At 36.4% G+C, this 14,608-nt stretch overlaps 1 long non-coding RNA gene across 1 annotated transcript in view; it reads left to right on the forward strand.

Moving 5' to 3' along the window:
- The window catches only part of LOC144380486 (uncharacterized), a 429,182-nt gene that overhangs the window by 251,582 nt on the left and 162,992 nt on the right, over window positions 1–14,608 (forward strand). The gene's annotated exons all lie outside the window — the stretch shown is intronic.

A 14,608-nucleotide genomic window follows, 5' to 3' on the forward strand; every position in this document is an offset into this window, starting at 1 on the left:
AGGAAAAAATATACAATGGAAAAAAGAGTCTCTTCAATAAATGGTGCTGGTAAAATTGGACAGCCACATGCAGAAGAATGAAACTCGACCATTCTCTAACACCATACACAAAGATAAACTCAAAATGGATGAAAGACCTCAATGTGAGACAGGAGTCCATCAAAATCCTAGAGGAGAACATAGGCAGTAACCTCTTTGACATCGGCCACAGCAACTTCTTTCAAGATACATCTCCAAAAGCTAGTGAAACAAAAGCAAAAATGAACTTTTGGGACTTCATCAAGGTAAGAAGCTTCTGCACAGCAAAGGAAACAGTCAACAAAACAGAGGCAACGAACAGAATGGGAGAAGATATTTGCAAATGACACTACAGTTAAAGGGCTGGTATCCAAGATCTATAAAGAACTTCTCAAACCCAACACCCAAAAAACAAATAATCAAGTCAAAAAATTGGAAGAAGAGATGAAAAGACACTTCTCTGAAGAAGACATACAAATGGCTAACAGACACATGAAAAAATGTTCATCATCATTAGCCATCAGGGAAATTCCAATCAAAACCACATTGAGATACCACCTTATACCAATTAGAATGGCAAAAATTGACAGGCAAGAGACAACAAATGTTGGAGAGGTTGTGGAGAAATGGGAACCCTCTTATATTGTTGGTGGGAATGCAAGTTGGTACAGCCACTTTGGAAAACAGTGTGGAGGTGCCTCAAAAAATTAAAAATAGAGCTACCCTATGACCCAGCAATTGCACTCCTGGGTATTTACCCCAAAGACACAGATGTAGTGAAAAGAAGGGCCATATGCACCCCAATGTTCATAGCAGCAATGTTTGCAATAGCCAAACTGTGGAAAGAGTTGAGATACCCTTCAACAGACGAATGGATAAAGATGTGGTCCATATATACAATGGAATATTACTCAGCCATCAGAAAGGATGAATACCCAACTTTTACATCAACATGGATGGGATTGGAGGAGATTATGCTAAGTGAAATAAGTCAAGCAGAGAAAGTCAATTATCATATGGTTTCACTTATTTGTGGAACATAAGGAATAGCATGGAGGACATTAGGAGAAGGAAGGGAAAAATGAAGGGGGGAAATCGGAGGGGGAGATGAACCATGAGAGACTATGGACTCTGAGAAACAAAGAGGGTTTTAGAAGGGAGCTCGTGGGGTGATGCGTTAGCCTGGTGATGGGTATTAAGGAGGGCACGTACTGCATGGAGCATTGGGTGTTTTATGAAAACAATGGATCATGGATCACCACCCCAAAAACTAATGATGTATTGTATGGTGACTAATGTAATAAAATTAAATTAAAAGAAAAAAAGAAACCATACTAAATGGACTTTTCATATTCTGTTTCATAAACATCCATTCGTGTATCTTACACTCCGAATGTATCCTTTACACGTGCATCATTTTGTAAAATAATTCACTGGTCATTTGGAAAAATTTTAATTCACCAAGTTACACAAATCTAAATATTTGCACATTTTATTATGCCATATCAACAATCACATTCATTTTTATAACCACTGGTCTTCTCAGCAAAATCTTTAAGGGTAGGAGACTGTCAGGATTATGGATGCAGCTACAAGTTTTCCAAAATTTGAATTTTCACTTGAAAGCTTGAGTTTTATCATATGCTACAAATACTGACAGTCGTTTCCCTTGAAGTGACAGTTTTACTTCATTAATTTATCAAGAAAATATCAAGAAATATGCAAATCTGAGTAACCATAATTTGTCAGTCTTTCTTTCAAGTGAAAATAGTGTCCTATGAGAGAAGTAGTTAGTTCATCTGTCAACTCAAGCATTAACAGAAGTGCTTTTCCTTGAGACAACTATCACACTTCTGTGTGGGTCAGAAGAGCTTTATGCAGATTTTATATTTTGTCATACAGAATATTAAAAAGACACATACTCAAGGATCAAGATTTAACAAAATTAATAATTTTAATGCCTTACTGAGGACATTTTAAAGTGAAACGCTTTTTTTGTCATGCATTTATTGCAAATGCGTGGTGGTGAAGAATACTACAATTTCTAGTACTATATTGTGCTACTGCCTTAATTCATACTAAGCTACCATAAGTTTTACCCACCAATGCTTTTGTACCATCAGAACAAATGTCAGCACAATGAAAATGACAATTATTATTATGAAAATAGTTTTAAAATCTCCCTGAACCACTGAACCTCAGGGGTCTGCAGACCACACTTTGAGAACTCCTGACCTGGAGAATATCTTTAAAATGCTGATTGTTTTTTGCTGACTTCCAGAAGTTCCAATTTAAGAGTTTGGGGGAGGAGTCCAGTAATGTGCATTTTTAACTAGCACTCCAGAGGATATTGAGAAAGTTGGCCCATGGAACACAATTTTAAAAATCCAGCATTATAGAAGAGATACTGTCACTTTGGCTATGATTATGTAAACTGAAATATATACCCTCCTAAAACAATTATTTAATTTAATAAAATTAGGTACCCTAGCCACTTCATTGATTTATTTTGTTTATTCTATACAAAGGATTGAATTGATAGCCCTTTCTTGTGTACAATTTCCTATCTCACATCTCCCATATACACTTCTTTAATTATCTTTTGTTTTCTTTAGTTATTTCTGTGCTAGGTTGTAAAAGTTAAAATTGGACAGAAATGCCATCCTGTAAGGCTCTGACCACTCTAAGAGAAAGTCCTTGCTATGTTTTCACATCTTAAAATAATGACTGCTCTTAGCTCTTCCTTCTTACCTATAACTTTCTAGCCCTCTTTCTGCCCCTGGGATTCTGACCGTTGCTGCCATGCCTGTGGAAAGGCAGAGAATGAGTCTTGCCCAGGACTTCTGTACTTGATCGGCCTGGATTCCTTTCCTTAGGGGTAATACACTGAGGTATATCTGACAATGTGGAAAAGACTAAGTATGAGTTGGAGATAAAGCTTGAAAGTGAGCATGAACATTCCTTATGTAATTGCCCTACTTCTCTTCCTTTTCCCAGCAATTAAATCTCTGAAACTAGGACTCAACCACTCCTATGATCTCTCTTCATCTTTCCATCTTGAGATATCCTGCAATTGGCTGCCTGGCTTCAGAGCTTTTTTGAACTTGGGAGACTTCATGCTGCATTGTTTTGCCTTGCTAAAATGTACAAGAAACTTGCAGAGCTCAACACTCCAGGCTTAAAATCTTCCCAGGTGAGAGGAGACTGCATAGGTCTTGTTTGCATTTCTGGTTTGGCCTGTTCACCTCACCTTTTAGGACATTTGATTTTTAAGGGCTCACATTTTATTGCCTCAAATACAATTATGGATCACTATTAGTTTCCAAGACAGTTGGGTAGCGCTAAGCAAAATGTGCTACCCTAAATGCTCAAGCAGGCAATATGACATGTCAGTGAGATGGACTTTCAATTGCAAAGTTGCTTTGCTTTAAACCTTGCCTGAGGGTCATAATTTGTGTGCTAGTGGTGTTACATAATTTAACTGAAAAGACTATTGTGTATGAGAAATTTTGTTAAAAGAGCTGCCTTCATGGTTGAAAACTTTAAAGGGATATAACTTAAATTTTCGAAGGTTTTTAATTAATGAGTATGGGACACTGAGATATTTAGTACTTTGTTTTTCAAATCTGACTTTCATATGAATATTCCTCCCTATTCACTGACCCTAGTCCATGCATAAATATGCATGTATGTACACAGTTTTTTAAGCTTTCAAGATCAAGCACTGGTGCATGTAAGAAACCTACAGCAAATAAAAAGCTCCTGATTACACTTCTGTTCCTAAAAGTAATTATATATTTGTGCAACTAATGCTTTCAGACTTTATCAGGTGTTAGCAAATACATGTATTTGCCCAACATGCCCCCTTTGATATAAAATTCAAATCTATTTGTAGCAAAGCAACCACATTTTTATAATGATGATTCCAATCAAGTCAAGATCTTTGATACTTAAACAACCACCAACAACAATAAAAACGGCTTTGGGAATAGAAGCATAAACTAAACCATAATTCATACACTTGCAATTTTTTCTTCTATGCAATAGGAGTTAAACTGAATTGTATTATTGTCTATGATTTCTACTGACTTATATGTGACAGGAATATTTATTGTGATACTGATTTCTATATTATTATCACTGGAGTGGACATTTTTTTCCTTTCCCATGCTGAAAAAATAGCCAAAACTTTTAGTTTCTTTGCCATAACCGAAGTGAGAGTGGAGGACTATTAAACTTTGAGTCACTGAAAGTGGTAGTTTCCAGAAATGCAGAAGGCGACCACCATCTAGACCTTTTAATTTTCAAAACAGTTTCCTGGAAGGATTGTTTAAGAGGAGGAGAAATTTCAAGATATGGAAAAGGTGGAATACGGTCACCTGGAGAGTGGAGCTTTTGGGTACAGCTTTCCTAAGTCTGATAGTCAAGGATTTTAAGATTTTGAGAAGCAGGGGAAAAGGAATCCCCTTGCTTATAGGGCTCCAGATAGGGAATTACTGCAGAATGACTATGGAGGCATGACCATATGTATCATGGACTTAAGAACAATGGTGAGGCTCTTTGGGAGTGAATCTTTGGTCAGTTAGGCATATTATTATAAAAGACACTCTGAATCCCATCAGAACAGAATGACTAAATTAATTTGGAGGGTCTCTAGTGGATTTGTGTTGCCTAAAAGAGAACTTAAAAGATGATAACTATTATGTACTATGGAATTCCCTCAATTTTGAGTCACCACTTAAGCCTGGGATTCTGGTATAATCTTGTGAAGGTTAGGGGAGATGTTTTCAAAATGACTAAAATCCAGGTTGGTGGACAGTGTGGGCAGGTTGCACCATTGGGAAATGTAATAAAGTAAGACATTCTTTAAATCCAAATATTGTAAATAAAATCACATCTGTCACAAATGTCCCTACACAAAAAGGTAATCAATGAGTGGTGATATTTTTCTTAGTCTACTTACTTCTCCAATTTACAGTAGCTCACTTTTTATTAAAGTACAATGCTAACTATAATTTACATGCAATCCTGCTACTGAGGAAAAAATACTCCTGGTCCATTTGAAATACCGTGATGGCATTTTTATTGTTATTTTCTGACCACCTATTAAAGTGACATAATTAAATTAAAGTCCTTGCAAAATATGATCAGTGTGGGGGGATTGAATCTTGTAAATATATATTTTTTAATTAATTAATTTCTTCTATGCAATAGGAGTTAAACTGAATTGTATTATTGTCTATGATTTCTACTGTGTGTGTGTGTGAGAGAGAGAGAGAGAGAGCACAAACTGGGTGAGCAGCAGGCAGACAGAGAGGGAGAAGCAGGCTCCCCCTGAGCAAGGAGCCTGACGCAGGACTCAATCCCAGGACTCGATCATGACCTGAGCTGAAGGCAAACGCTTAACTGACTGAGCCACCCAAGAGTCCCAGTAAATATTTATTTTGATTTAGATTATGTGGAGAATAGAATGATGGAAACCTAGATTTCAAAGAAAACAGACGTATAATTTATGTCTCACCCTGTTGTCTAAGGTGAACTTTTTCAGAAATTCTCTAAGAGCATAAAGTGACTTTTATGCTCTGTTCTTTTCCTCTGTGACATACAGGATTGGTTACTATATATTGTAAAATTTGTGGTGTGCGTAGATAGCAAACTGGCCACCTGAAAAACCTATTTAAACTTAATGGAAAGTTGCCCAGTTCATGACATGGATATAGGAAGCTCTAAGGAAAAGATCTCACAGCTAGCCTAGTTTATTTTGTTGACTGTTACTTGACTTTTGCATAAGAAACCCCAAACTGAAGTCTTTGAGAGTCTGCATTTCTGTCACTAGATCATGTAGTAAGTGGTAAACCATGCATTTTATATACATACACATCTCCAAATCAGGGAAGAGGTGGTTAGAAGAGGACCATGCCTCTTCCTGCCTCTTTGTCCATATTCAGTTATCAAAGACATTAACTCAGGAAAAACAAAACAAAACACAACAACAAAAGCAATACTGAGTGGCTTAGTTCTTTGTTGCAGACTAATAGAAAAATAGAGTCAAATCATGGAAGATCTTGAATTCCCACTCAGGAGTTTTTATTTAGTCTTTTTAGGCACTGGGAAGCCACCAGAGTTATTTGAGATGAGGAAATAGAGTGGCATTTTAGCGAATAATCTTGCAGTGGTGTGCAGAATAGACTGGAATCTGAAATACATGGGAACACTGGGAAACCAGTTGGGAGGTACTACTAAAATTCAGTTACCAAAACTATTACTTGTTTGTATATTATGCAATTTATAATACTGGATACCATTGTTACACTGATCAACTATTTGTTCCTTTCAATTTCAAGTTTTAAATATTTTTTATCTCATAACAATTACTTTAATGCATGACTCCTGAGTGTCAAAACACTCACTATAACTGTTGAGAAACAAAGAAAGACATGCTATAATAACATAATTACTCATTTTTTTAAAGAGTAAATGAGCAAAAGTGTGCTTCATTAATAATAGAATAGAGAAAAATTCCTTGCAGCCTAATCTAAATTTAAAAAAACAACAAATTGTCTAATAGAGTAAATTAATTTTTGCTAGAGGTAGACTATCTAAATTTATTCCAGGATGAAAAAATGGATTTGATAGAATGTCACCCTCAAATATTAGAAGTGAGATTCTGAATTTTGAATTTGAATTTAGTCTGAGCCAGGAGTGCTTGGAATTTGATGTTAGGAGGTCAGTATTCTAAACCCAGCCCCATTGTTGATGTGTTATGTAGTTATACAGTATCATAAGAATAAGTCACATGATCTCAAAGGCATCAGTTTTGCTATTTAGCAAAAATATTAAAAGTAAGTTGTAACACCCCATATGACAGGGCTAATGATTTGTTTGGCTTTTGTATATTGCTTATTTGTGGCACTTGCATCTCCAATGCATACCTAGAAGGAGTAGAATAAACATTTCTTGAATGAATAAATAAAAATGAAATAATAGCATAACTGCAAACCATATCTAGTTTGTTCATTGCTGTATCCTCGGTACTTAAATTCTTGGCACTTGGAAGAAGAATGAGTCAACTATAAATCTCTTTGAAGAAAATCAGCAACCTACTACATTTTAAACAGTTAAATCCAAGATTATATCTCACTTGCAGGAAAACAAAATGTAATGGGATTTACTTTTTCAACTGACTTCTTCCTTTTGTATCAATAACCAAACTGAAACACTGAGACAAATTGGTCATTGCAGGATATTTAGTAGCAATAGGATGCTATGCAGACTGGTGACCATGCCTAGAGGACACATATGAGAGCTCCTGAAAGTTAACTGCCTACCTAACAGACTAGTCTTCCGTAGGATTGTTTGGGGACAGGATTTTTTTTTAAATTCAGAGGTATACAACTCCAATACTTCTTCTAAGACTACTTGTGTGAATATGAAATGGAGTGACTATGGTCTCTAAGAAATAAATCCCTTGGAGCTTAGGTGTGCTCTGGAGCATCTTGTGTTTCCTAGCAAATTCAAACCAGGGTATACCATATTAAAAATGTGTACTAGGAAAAGGACCCACAGTTCATGCTAAGACATAAATGTTCCGGGAATTTTAGATTGATGGTGATGATTATGATGAAGAGGAAGAGGAAGGGGAGGAGGTAGTAGCTGTAGCAGCGACAGCAGCTACCACTGATACAGTGCCTATGATATGCCTAATACTGTAATATGTTTTGCATGTAATCCTTATATTGCATTTAATCCTTATATCTGCCCTGTGAAGTGGTGGTTATTATAATCACCATTCTACAGGTGAGGAGACTTAAACACAAATATGTTTTGTAAGTTGCCAAGAGATCACATAGAAAGCAAGTTGGAAGAGCTGCGATATAAAATCAGGCAGTCTGGCTTCAAACTCTTGACCTTATCCTAAAGTGCCTCACAATCAGGTGCTTTTCAGACATAATTTCTTTGAAATGTAAAGGGCTACAATTTTATATAGAAAGCCAATATGCCAAAGTTTATGGTTTTCCAAATTTTCTACCTCAGGGAACTAAAATCTATCTGAAGGCTTTATTCCATGTGTTTCAGAAATAACTATATAATTACCTCATTTACTGCTATTGTGCTCTTGAGGCCAAAATTGGAATCCTTGCTTCTTTAGAGCATTTAGTGTTTTCTCTTTTCTTCACCTCAGATTACCTTGATCAATCCTAAATTCTAGAAGCTTCTATCAAGCTTTCCCTGATAAAAAGGAAGTGCAAAAGTGCTGTGTATTTTGCTGTGAAGGTTGTTCAGAAGTATGCTCAAAACTGAGGAAATTTTCAGTCTGTCCTTTTTTTTAATTTAAATTAAATTAGCCAACATATAGTACATCATTAGTTTCAGATGTAGAGTTTAGTAATTCATCAGTTGCATATAACACCCAGTGCTCATCACATCACATGCCCTCCTTAATGCCTGTCACCCAGTTACCCCATTCCTCCAGCCACCTCCCCTCCACCAACCCTTAGTTTCTTAGTTTCTTTCCCATAGTTAAGAGTTTCTCATGATTTGTCTCCCTCTCTGATTTCTTCCCATTCCATTTTCCTTCCCTTCCCCTCTGATCCTCTGCACTGTTTCTTATATTCCTCATATGAGTGAAACCATATGATAATTGACTTTCTCTGCTTGACTTATTTCACTTAGCATAACCCCCTCCAGTTCCATCCATGTTGATGTAAATGTTGGGTATTCATCCTTTCTGATGGCTGAGTAATATTCCATTGTATATATGGACCACATCTCCTTTATCCATTCATCTGTCGATGGGCATCTCCTTTCTGTTTAATAATTGTGGCATTTACTTTAAGCTATTGAAATAAAACTATAAATAACTGATTTGTTGTATGTTTATTTATATTTAGCAGTTTTGTGTAAAATTTCTTATTAATAGTTTATTAGAAATTCTTTTCCCTGCAAATATTCTGTGGTGAAAAAATGTGATGCTTGTATTTTATTTAAGTTTTTCTTAAAGTTTTTATTTATTTATTTGACAGAGAGAGAGGGAGAGCACAAGCAAGGGGAGCAGCAGGCAGAGGGAGAGGGAGAAGCAGGCTCCCTGCAAGGCTCAATCCCAGGACCCTGGGATCATGACCTGAGCCAAAGGCAGATGAGATGCTTAACCAACTGAGCCACCCAGGCGCCCCTTTATTTAAGTTTTTATTTGAATTCCAGTTACTTAACATACAGTGTTATATTAGTTTCAGGTGTATAATATAGTGATTTAACAATTCCATACATCACTTGGTGCTCATCAGGACAAATGCACTCCTTAATCCCCAACACCTATTTCACCCATCCTCCACCTCCCTCCCTTCTGGTAACCATCAATTTGTTCTCTAAGGTTAAGAAACTGTTTCTTGGTTTGCCTCTCTCTCTCTCTTCCCCCTCCATGATCATTTGTTTTGTTTTTTAATTCCACATATGAGTGAAATCATATGGTATTTGTCTTTCTCCGACTGACCTATTTCACTTAGCATTATACTCTCTAGCTCCATCCATGTCATTGCAAATGGCAAGATTTCATTCTTATGGCTGAATAATATTCCATTGAATATATATATATATATATATACACACACACACTATATATATATATATATATATATATATATATATATATATATCTCACATATTCTTTATCCATTCATCAATTGGTGGACACTTGGGCTTCTTCCATAATTTGGCTATTGTAAATAATGTTGCTATAAACATAGGGGTGCATGTACCCCTTTGAATTAGTGTTTTTGTATTCTCTGGGTAAATGCCCAGCAGTTTGATTGCTGGATTGTAAGGTAGTTCTATTTTTAACTTTTTGAGGAACGTCCATACTGTTTTCTAGAGTGGCTGCTCTAGTTTGCATTCCCACCAACAGTGCATGAGTGTTTCCTTTTCTCCACATCCTTGCCAACACCTGTTGTTCCTTGTGTTGTTGATTTTAGCCATTGTAAAGTTGTGAAGTGATATCTCATTGTAGTTTTGATTTGCATTTCCCTGATGGTAAATAATGATGAACATCTTTTCATGTGTCTCTTGGCCATCTGGATGTCTTCTTTGGAGAAGTGTCAATTCGTGTCTTCTGCCCATTTTTTAATTGGATTATTTGGTTTTTGGCTGTTGAGTTGTATAAGTTCTTTATATATTTTGGATACTAACCCTTTATCAGTTTTGTCATTTGCAAATAATGTGTTGCTTTTTAAAAGAGTAATTTGCCTGGTGATAGGTATTAAAGAGGGCACATACTGATGGAACACTGGGTGTTATACGCAAACAATGAATCATGGAACACTACATCAAAAACTAATGATGTAATGTATGGTGATTAACATAACATAACAAAATAAAATTAAATTAAAAAAAGAAAAAAAAGAAAAGAGTAGTTTGATTATGCCTGGATCTAAATTGTTTTCCAAAGAGGCACATTATCAATTTTACAGTGAAAATCAATGAAAAAATTGAAATCCTATATATAGAATTGTGCATTGCAAGCAAGTTTTGGGACATGTCCACTCCAAAGAGGGAGGAATTTTTATTCTCTCTAGTTCCCCACTGTGGCAAACCCTAGTGCTTATGAACTTTTGCTTATTTTTACCTTTTTAGGGAGTAGTGCTTTGTGGTGTATGCAAGCTTTAGTCAGTGATGTTGAGACCAGATAAGAAGTAGGTAGGCAGAAAGTTTCAATGTTTAACAATACCACAGATTATAAGTTCTCAGAGAAGTTTTGGGGTGGTGGTCCTCTCTGAAACTGGTAATACTTGTGAGTCAATTCTAAAATGATCCAGGCTCTGCTGCAATTAGAAGAAAATGAAAAAGTGTTTAAAGCTACCTACTGCCTACTCCTTCAGATTGGGAGAGAGGATCTTGGTACGTTATTTACCATGCTTGATTTTGTTCTTCAGCTCAGTAATAGCAGGTACAATATCTCTTTTAATGGAAAGTTTCTGATTGGCCAAAAACAAATTTATATAGACTCCTGTCAGTAATGGATCTTGAAGCAATTACTTCTGAAAAACTCCTCTCAAGAGAATAGATTAGGGGTTAGCAAACTTTTTCTATAAGATATGAGATAGTAAGTATTAGGCCTTGTGAGCAGTCATTGTGAACTCTATTCCCAGGGCACAGTCACAGTTAGTTTTGTAATTCTCTGGCACAGTTTGTGATCCCTGACAGTAGATAGAGAGGTCCCTTGGAAAAGAGATGCCAAGTTCTGTTCTAAAGTATCAGGGATAGGATTAGCCTTTCTTCATCTTATCTAGAAAAGTCAGTGATTTTAATTTGTTATCCTATTGTCCGGTACAGAAGTTGAACACTCTGGTTTTGTTGACAGTTATGTAGGGTATTTCTTTTGGGTGAATCTGTATATTCCCAGGATGCTGAGCTATGTAAAGCAGGTATTCAAGTCAAAAGAAAGAATCCCTAATTTGATATTTGGCTTGTAGGCAGTTTAGTTTAGTGATTAGGATCAGACAACTGTGGAGCTAGATTGCCTTAGTTCAAATATTAACTCTACTGTAAACTGTGTGACCTTGGCCAGTTTACTTAACCTGTCTGTGCCTTAGTTTCCACATTAATAAAATTGGTATAATAGTATCTACCTTACGAGATTTTAGTGAAGATTAAGTGAGTTAATACTTGTAAAACAGAATAGTGTCAGACTTACAATAAGATCTCTTTAAGGCTTACCTATAATTCTTTCCATGATTACATAAATTATGTCATTGACTTGATCAAAAGGGAACTCTGAGGCTTAACCTGCTCAGAAAGTACAGTAGATAGACTAAATAGCACTGGTCTAGGGGTCAGAATGTCCTGATTTGAGTCCTGGCTCTGCCCCTTGTAACATGTATGGCTTTGGAAAAAGAAGCTCTGACATGAGACTGTAAATAATGATGGGTTATTAAACCTTCTCTTCAAACCCATCAGACCATAAACAATGATGGGTTTGAAGAAAAGATCTAGAAGAGTAGGGTAAGGAGATAAGGAAGCATCATTCTTAGACCAAGATAAAACAGAGAACATCATCTTAGTCTATAACATCAATAGACTTTGGCATTATAGACATCTATCTTTAAACCTCAGCTCCAGTACCTTTTAGCTAAGTAACATTTTAAGTAAATCACTTATCCTCTCATCTCTACAGAACAGATCATAAATAGTGCCTTGTCATGGAATTGTCCAAATGAAAATAATTAATGCTTATAAAACAATTAGAACAAATGATGTTTGCATATAACAAAGGTTCAATAAATGTTTGTTATTATTACTATCATCATCATCATCATCATTATCATCATCATCATCGTTATCATTATCTTTGGGACTTCATGTTAAAGATGAGGATACTGAAGCCCAGGAGAGGTGACTTTCCAAAGGTCACAAAGTTAATTAGTAACTGAAGTGCAGCTCTCCTGACATCTAAGTCACTACTCCTTCTGTCACAGCAAACTTCCTCTTAACCTCCTATGTAAATAGAGCTTGGTAATTTTTGCATTATATATAGAATATCCATGAGGAGCAGAACCCCTCTTTTTCTATTTTGGGGGGTATTTCTTGCTAATGGGAAGTTTAGTCTTACTCTCTTTCATGCCTGGGGATGGAGGTACTCCATTGCGGGCTCATGGACCTATGCATAGATGTTAATTACCATTGGTGACCATGTGCAATAATCTACGTGGGATTTGATGCTACCTCAGCCCTCACTGAAGTGCTCCTACAAGATTATTGCCCAGTGGTTACATCCTTCCCTGAGGACTTCTTGCTCCATCAGTCTTCCCCAGACCAAATGTGTTGGGCTATAAATAAAATAGGCAGTGTTTCTTAATTAAGAATAAAGTAGCTCTTAGAACAATAGTATAGTTTGGAGAAACAGAGGATGGAGCTCTAACCTAGTAGTTCCTTGTGTCAAACAAGGGGGAGTCTATCTAGGTTTGGGCCTTTGAAGATGAGAATCTTCCTACTCACATCCTCTTCCATTCCACACAGACCACACCTTCAATTCCCCTAGATTTGTGTCCTGTCCCTCTCCCTCCAAAAACCCTGCTTTCTTCATGGGAGGGCACATTTTTATTTTACAGTGTCTTATTGTATTTTGACAACCTGAAAGTTTTAGGTTTTTGCCAAATGATAAATGAATTTTTCCTCTGCTTCAGAGGGTGGGAGTGACTGCCTCTAGTCTAGTCAAATCTCTGATTGAAGTTCAGTCCTCCCAGCAGAGAGAGCTTGGGCTTATTTCCTCAATAAATACCCTAAGAATTAAGTGTTAGAGACAATTTAATCTATCACACTTAAAAATATTTTTTTCCTAGCAGTAAGGCTTTTCCCTGGCTCCTAAAAAATAAAATAAATAAAAACACAAAAAAATAAAAACAGTAACAGAGTCTGCCATTATTAGGCTAAGAAACATTTGCCTCTTTTTAAAGTCTGCCTTGAATTACAAGACCTATGACCTCAAGTATTTCTCAAGGTGAAGGTCACTTGATTGGACCAATCTATAGGAATAAAATTATCCCTGCCAGTAAAACATTTAAGTAGGCATCTCTGGAATATCTGGACAATGACGTCAAGAATATGTCCACTTAAATCCTGTCCTGTGTACACTGAGGCACTTTGATACAAATACTACAGCAGCTTGTTCAAAGATTATAGGCTTACTCTGGATAAATTGTCATTTTACAGCCATTGGATTAATCAGAGTAGGTCTACACTAGCAAAATGAAGGTGATAAACTGAGTTAATTATCTGAACTATCCAAGTTAATACATTTCAATTGCTTCCATTTCCTGGACCTATCAGGTAAAAGCCTATTTTGGCTTGAATTATTTGGATAAATTTCTCAGTTTAAAATTCCCCTCTGACAATGGAGCCCTAAGGCTTTGAGTCCAGTAAGCGTTAGTTACAGGCATGATAGAAAAAATGCATATGGGCCTTGGCACCACATTACTTTATTAAGTCTCCTTGTAGTGCCATGTTGGAATCACTTAATGGTGAAATGCAGCACCATTTTCTTAGAAAAGAAGAAAGAAGTACCTAATAAAGATGATGGGTGCACTGAAAAAGATGAGTGGAAGCAAAACCACTTTTTCTCTGGGTAGGAATAAGGAGAACTGACTTTACTAGTCTTACTATCACTTATTATCATTAGCCATGCTATCACTAGACATGGATTGTTTTGATTCCTTCTTTATTTTGTAAGTTGCAGTGAATTAAGATATGAGTACAAGACACAGGTAGAACCTGTTGCAGGCAACATGATTAAGTAGATCAGGTATGCTTTGAGTGCTGTGTTCCTCTTTCTCTTACTTTGCTTTTCCTAGTGCCTTCATGGACATCCAGGAACATTTCACTTGGCTATACTATGTCCATTTTCACATCTTGCCTATGTGACTCATCACTCTAGGGTCTGCTTCTTATTTAATAAACTTTCCAAAAACTACATTTACACTATCCTTCATTCAAGGGAATGAGTCAAGTGGGCTTTCTAGTCATTGCAGTAGAGCTAGTAAGAGAGAAACTTAAGGTCAGGGACATCTTTCCAGTACCCATCAATTCACCCCATAGAGGTAAC

This window comes from Halichoerus grypus, chromosome X (genome assembly GCF_964656455.1).
Source record: "Halichoerus grypus chromosome X, mHalGry1.hap1.1, whole genome shotgun sequence".
NCBI classification, from domain to species: domain Eukaryota; kingdom Metazoa; phylum Chordata; class Mammalia; order Carnivora; family Phocidae; genus Halichoerus; species Halichoerus grypus.